A 7,831-nucleotide genomic window follows, 5' to 3' on the forward strand; every position below is an offset into this window, starting at 1 on the left:
AGTTATGTAAATTATTTTCCGACCTGTCTTGTGCAGTGTAACAGGAACAAACGTAGAGAAAAGGAAAGAGAAAACGAAAGGTGGCAAGCGGGGCACTGTATATCAAGGGCAATTTACAACATTACGTATGATAAATGAAGCAAATCCAACCTCCAGCCTCTGACAAAAAAAAAAAAAAGGGAACTTGAGTGACTGTGTGTCGTGGGGTAATGACATCGGAATGAGGCTGAACTGCCAAAAGAAAAACAAAGAAAGAGAGAGAGAGAAAAAAAAAATAATAGCGTCCTGCGGGTCCCGAACATCTCGTCCTAAGGTAGTGCATAATGACCATGCAGCGCGCTAAGCGACTATAAAGCCACACGGCTGTCCCGAAGATTGGATGTGAAATTCATATCTTTATATCATTTACAACATGAAAAAGTTCATTACTACTACTAAACAGTGATGCCTTCCATTCATGTGGCACAAGATACCTCTATAGCAACATAAAACCTGTCTACAACTCCGTTATTGGGTCAAACAATAACAACCTGGAATTTCAAAGAGATGAGCGAGACGCCATACACCTGGACTAGAGTTAATCAATTCAGCTCCCATTCCTGCCAGTTATCTAAACGTACATGTTCCTACCTATCCTGTTACAATATTACAAGAACCAATGAAGAGAAAAGGAAAGAGCAAACGAAAGGTGGCAAGCGGGACACTGTAACAAGGGGCAATTTACAACATTAAGTGTGACAAAATCAATGAAGCAAACCCAATCTCCAAACTCCAATACAAAACGAGGGAAATAGAGCAGCCGTGTTCACGGGTTACGTATACTTGGTAAAATAATACGATAAATGACATCGGAGTAAAGCTGAATTGCCGGAAAAAAAAAAAAAAGAAAGAGAAAACTTCCGCGGGAGTCGAACTTCTCGCCTTCCGGTATGGCGTTAAGAACACCCAGCGCGCTAAGCGATTACGCCATATGGCTGTCCTGAAGATTCTATGCGAAACTTAAATGTATGATTATACTGTCGTGACAGTGCTGACTGAGATGGCGCTATTCAACTTCCCACAAGTGGCCGCGTGGATTCGACCAATATACAGTTGCAAAGAACAATCGGGAATCATTCCGTACAGATTGCATTCTCATTTTCAGTTTTTAATTAGTTTTTAACAAAATTGTCGACCTGATGAGGAGATTTGAAAATATAAAATGCATGATGACTGCAGCTTATTGTCTCAGCTACAACATATTTATGTTTCAGAGGAAATGGAGCAAAATCAGATGAGGTAAAGGTGCTTAAACGTTGTCAAGTCAATGCATGGTTTGAAAAAAAATCACCTCCCATAGACATAACACGTAAACTTGTCTGATTTTGAGTCTTTACCTTTAATCACAATTTCTAGTATGATGACGTCATCATATATCAAAACCATCACATGGACTTGAGAGGCAAATGTTCAAAGTACAACATATCTGAATTTGGGATAATATTGAGCTTAAACAACAGAGATACGAGCAAATGAATGTCAGAAACAGTACCTCAAAAAAATCAATTCCACTTTTTTTATATAAAATGACGATTTGATGACGTCATCGCGTTTCTCTGGCAATATTGATACTTGGAATGTTATTTACAATTCATATGCTTTTGTAATATGCAATAGAAATATAGGGTCAACGGACGATTTAAAGAGCTATGACGAAATAAACAAAGACATGTTTTTTCACTATATTTGCAGAAAGACGCGCGTGCGGAATTTCAACTTTGACGCCTGTGCATTCCTTTGTTATGGGTCGAAATCGATCGGAAATCAATGGATACTGTTACTCAAAGTATCAGGAATCCAAATAAGTCAAAAAAATTGCATTTCCATGTTTCTTAAGCGCTCTGCGCGCGAAATTGCGCGGACGGACGCGCACGCGAGAAAATGTTTGAAACGCTTATAATTGTCTGAAACTTCGAGATTTCCCATTGGGAAGTCGTTTTGAGCCTTTTAAAATTTTGACGCGCGCTTACGCGCGCCTAATGATGACCTGGGTAACTAGCGTTAGAAAGTAAGATAGAGCGTGACCTGAACTTTATGTCCAGCGAAAATGATACAGAAATGACATCTAGTTATGAAGTTATGATTGATCATGTGACAAGGTCCGAAAATCACAAAATGGCGCCTAGATGACGTCATAGATATGTTACTGTCATGAAAACCTTATTGTGGCTAGATATTGTTATGAGACATGTTGACTGAAAATGTCATGTCATTCCGTGATGTCATTGTTGAGATATTGACGACACAAAATGTGGCAGAAAGAAAGAAGAATAAAAAAAAAGAGAAATTTTGACAATTACAATAGGTGATACGCTGATAGCGTATCACCTAAAAACGAGATATGAAACTCGTCAGACTGACGAGTTAGGTGATACGCTTGGGGTTATCAGATGTCGGTCATCTGTGATCGACAAAGAAAAGAATGTGATATAGACACCTTGAAGTTATAATTGAGTTTGCATGCAAAACCGTTTCCCTAACCTCTCGGCCACGGGACATCCACGGAAATGGTAAGGCAAAAAAGAAATGTATAGATATTACAGGGAGAAAAGTCAATGCCCACTCAACCAACGTGGCCGCGTGAACATGTATTGCATTGCTAGACGCAAATGCGGCCTTGTAACTACTGATGTCGCTATGCCATTTCTGGCAACTTGGGAAAAATACGTGCCGTAAACATAAAACCTATAATCGGCTGGTTTTGATACCTTGCCTTTAATCACAATTTTCAGTGTGATGACGTCATCAAAGTACAAAACAATGATGTGGTCTTGAAAGACAATTGTTCAAAGTACAACACCTTCGTCGTCGTCATTACATATTATGATCAGTTTGACAAAGTCAGCCTGCAAAATTTTGCAGCAGTCGAAGCAATATGGTCTCCAACACAAAAAAGAGGGATATGGTGTGTGTGTGTGTGTGTGTGTGTGTATAGGTGCGTTTATATACGAATGTGATTTCTACATGGACGATATATGTAATACAAAATTGAAGAAAAAAAAAGTAAAATAGCTAAGTAATTTGTTTCGTGATCTTGTGGGGTTCGAACCCGCACGTGTGCAACCTCACGTCTCTGAGACGTCGCCTTTAACCACTCGGCCATACGTCTCGACGAGAAAAAAAAAGAGGAACGTAAACTTATGTATGTGAAAGATGAATCAGGAATCGTTTTGTCCACATTCCATTCTCATTTTCAGTTTTAAACTGCAAAATTGTCAAACTAATAAGGAGATTTCAAAGAATAACATGCATGATTACTGCAGCTTATTGTCTCAGTTACCACACACTTAAGTTACAGAGGAAATGGAGCAAAATCATCTGAGATAAAGGTGCTTAAACGTTGTCAAGTTAATGCACATAAAAAAAAAATCACCTCCCATAGAGATAACACGTAAACTTGTCTGATTTTGAGTCTTTACCTTTAATAACAATTTGAAGTATGATGGTAAGTCTTCTTGAACCAAGAGTGTGGAACGCAAGCTTCTACGTGAAAGATGAATCATGACGATCACCCGTGACCGACACATCTTCAAAGGGATCAGTTATTAGAAGTGGAAGCCCTCGTGCCAAGCATATTGTCTCAGCAATTCCAAAGCAATGATACCCTTACATTTATGCATACCATAATTTCCCTCTGAAATCAATGGTAGGTATATTCATGTACAATTGCTTGCCTTGTCCATAAACTTTGCTTTACAAACTTTCAGTGAAACGTGTCATAACATAATTCTGTAACTCCATTAGCAGGGATTGACTTCATAAAGAAAGATATATCAAATTGAACGCTTAGCGCGTATAACTAAGGGGGATTTTAGCCTGATGCTCTGTTCTTCACTGCTCAGATACCAACAACACTCATTACCTACGGCTACGTATAGAGAAACAGCCATGACGAAAATAAGTTATTCCTTTTCTTTGGCAGATAGACACACAACCCCTTTAAACCACACTATAATTGACATGGAGGGACATGAAAAAGTTCATTACTACTACTGAACAGTGATGCCTTCTACTCATGTGGCACAAGATACCTCTATAGCAACATAAAACCTGTCTACAACTCCGTTATTGCGTCAAACAATAACATCCTGGAATTTCAAAGAGATGAGCGAGACGCCATACACCTGGCCTAGAGTTAATTCATTCAGTTGCCATTCCTGCTCCAGTTGAGTTATGCAAATTATTTTCCGACCTGTCTTGTGACAATATAACAGGAACAAACGTAGAGAAAAGGAAAGGGAAAAGGAAAGGTGGCAAGCGGGGCACTGTACCAAGGGCAATTTAAACAATACGTATGATAAATGAAGCAAATCCAACCTAGAGCCTCCGACAAAAAAAAAGAGGAACTTGAGCGACTGTGTGTCGTGGGGTAGTATAATTGATAAGATAATACGATAAATGACATCGATCGGAATAAAGCTGAACTGCCAAAAGAAACACAAAGAAAGAGAGAGAAAAAAATGATAGCGTCCTGCGGGTCTCGAACATCTCGTCCTAAGGTAGTGCATAATGACCATGCAGCGCGCTAAGTGACTATAAAGCCACACGGCTGTACCGAAGATTGGATGTGAAATTTATCTTTAATCTTTTTTTATTTATATATATATATATATATATATATCCTTTCTCATATCTCACATATATATATATATATATATATATTTATTTATCTTAAATATTTATACCATATACAACATGAAAAAGTTCATTGCTACTACTAAACAGTGATGCTTTCCATTCATGTGGCACAAGATACCTCTATAACAACATATAACCTGTCTACAACTTCGTTATTGGGTCAAACAATAACAACCTGGAATTTCAAAGAGATGAGCGAGACGCCATACACCTGGACTAGAGTTAATCAATTCAGCTCCCATTCCTGCAAGTTATTTAAACATACATGTTCCTACCTATCCTGTTACAGTATAACAATAACCAATGAAGAGAAAAGGAAAGAGCAAACGAAAGGTGGCAAGCGGGACACTGTAACAAGGGGCAATTTACAACATTAAGTGTGACAAAATTAATGAAGCAAACCCAATCTCCAAACTCCAATACAAAACAAGGGAAATAGAGCAGCCGTGTTCACGGGTTACGTACACTTGATAAAGTAATACGATAAATGACATCGGAGTAAAGCTGAACTGCCGAAAAAAAAAAGAGAAAAAAAAGAAAGAACGGATAAAAGTCCTGCGGGAGTCGAACCTCTCGCCTTCCGGTATGGCGTTATGAACAACCAGCGCGCTAACCGATTATGCCACATGGCTGTCCTGAAGATCGAGTGCGAAACTTAAATCTAAATACTATCGTGACAGTGTTGACTTGTGATGGCGCTATTCAACTTCCCACAAGTGGCAGCGTGGATTCGATCAATATACAGTTGCAAAGAAAAATTGGGAATCGTTCCGTACAGATTGCATTCTCATTTTCAGTTTTAAATTGCAAAATTGTCAACCTGATGAGGAGATTTGAAAACATAAAATGCATGATTACTAAAGCTTGTTGTCTCAGCTACAACATATTTATGTTTCAGAGGAAATGGAGTAAAATCAGATGAGGTAAAGGTGCTTAAACGTTGTCAAGTCAATGCATGGTTTAAAAAAAAATCACCTCCCATAGACATAACACGTAAACTTGTCTGATTTTGAGTCTTTACCTTTAATCACAATTTCTAGTATGATGACGTCATCATATTTCAAAACCATCACATGGCCTTGAAAGGCAAATGTTCAAAGTGCAACATATCTGAATTTGGGGTAATATTGAGCTTAAACAACAGAGATACGAGCAAATGAATGTCAGAAACAGTACCTCAAAAAAATCAATTCCACTTTTTTGATTTAAAATGACGATATGATGACGTCATCGCGTATTCCTGGCAATACTGATACTTGGAATGTTACTTACAATTCATATACTTTTGTAATATGCAATAGAAATATAGGGTCAACGGACGATTTAAAGAGCTATGGCGAAATAAACAAAGACATGTTTTTTCACTATATTTGCAGAAAGACGCGCACGCGGAATTTCAACTTTGACGCCAGTGCATTCCTTTGTTATAGGTCGTAATCGATCGGAAATCAATGGATATTATTACTCAAAGTATCAGGAATCCAAATCAGTCAAAAAAATTGCATTTTCATGTTGCTTACGGGCTCTGCGCGCGAAATTGCGCGGACGGACGCGCACGCGAGAAAATGTTTGAAACGCTTAAAATTGTCTGAAACTTCGAGATTTCTCATTGGGAAGTCGTTTTGAGCCTTTTAAAATTTTGACGCGCGCTTACGCGCGCGTAATGATGGCCTGTGTAACTAGCGTTAAAAAGTAAGATAGAGCGTGACCTGAACTTCATGTCCACCGAAAATGATACAGAAATGACATCTAGTTATGAAGTTATGATCGATCATGTGACAAGGTCCGAAAATCACAAAATGGCGCCTAGATGACGTCATAGATATGTAACTGTCATGAAAACCTTATTGTGGCTAGATTTTGTCATGAGACATGTTGACTGAAAATGTCATGTTATTTCGTAATGTCATTCTTGAGATATTGACGACACAAAATTGTCCAGAAAGAAAGAAGAATAAAAAAAAACGAGATATGAAACTCGTCACACTAAGGACGAGTTAGGTGATACGCTTGGGGTCATCAGATGTCGGTCATCCGTGATCGACAAAGAAAAGAATGTGATATAGGCACCTTGAAATTATTCAGCGTGCATGCAAATCCGTTTCTCTAACCACTCGGCCACGGGACATCCACGGAAATGGTTAGGCAAAAAAAAATGTATAGATATTACAGGGGGAAAAAGTCAATGCCCACTCAACAAACGGGGCCGCGTGAACATGTATTGCATTGCTAGACGGAAATGCGGCCTTGTAACGACTGATGTCGCTATGCCATTTCTGGCGACTTGGGAAAAATACGTGCCGTAGACATAAAACCTATAATCGGCTGGTTTTGATACCTTGCCTTTAATCACAATTTTCAGTGTGATGACGTCATCAAAGTACGAAACAATAAGCCAGTTCGGGGTTCCACTTTGAGCATGAGCAGAAAAAGGTCATCTGTACCAGCAGAGCATGGTGGTTTTTAAATTCACTGAGATAAGCATCTGTAATGTAATGATTATTCAACTGATCCCTATAAGTGGTGCTTGCCAGCACATCCACATGACAGCAAAAGCGGTGTCTGACAATATCAATAGAAAGAGATTGTTAATACATTCAATGCAAAATAATGAAATGGATGCTTTCCAAAATGTCAATGGAAGGATCATTCTGGTCACCTGGTCTATGCAAGTTCATCCTTTGTTTGAACATGACTGATGAATTCCATAAATTGTTACGTTGGGCAAGCTCATGCCTTCTGTCGCTTGAAACTAGTGGAGTGCCTAATCAACTGAGAAAGAAGAAAGGTCATTTGTACCCATGTGCCCATGAGCTAACCCCGAACTGACTTATTGACATGGTCTTGAAAGACAATTTTTCAAAGTACAACACCTCCGTCGTCGTCATTACATACTATGATCGGTTTGACAAAGTCAGCCTGCAAAAGTTTGCAGCAGTCGAAGCAATGTGGTCTCCAACACAAAAAAGAGGGATATTGTGTGTGTGTGTGTGTGTGTGTGTGTGTGTGTGTATAGGTGCGTTTATATACGAACTTGACTTCTACATAGACGAATATGTAATACACCATTGAAGAAAAAAAAATAAAATAGCAAAGTATTTTGTTTCGTGATCTTGTGGGGTTCGAACCCGCACGTATGCAACCTCACTTCTCT

Source organism: Diadema setosum, chromosome 15 (assembly GCF_964275005.1).
Source record: "Diadema setosum chromosome 15, eeDiaSeto1, whole genome shotgun sequence".
NCBI classification, from domain to species: Eukaryota; Metazoa; Echinodermata; class Echinoidea; order Diadematoida; family Diadematidae; genus Diadema; species Diadema setosum.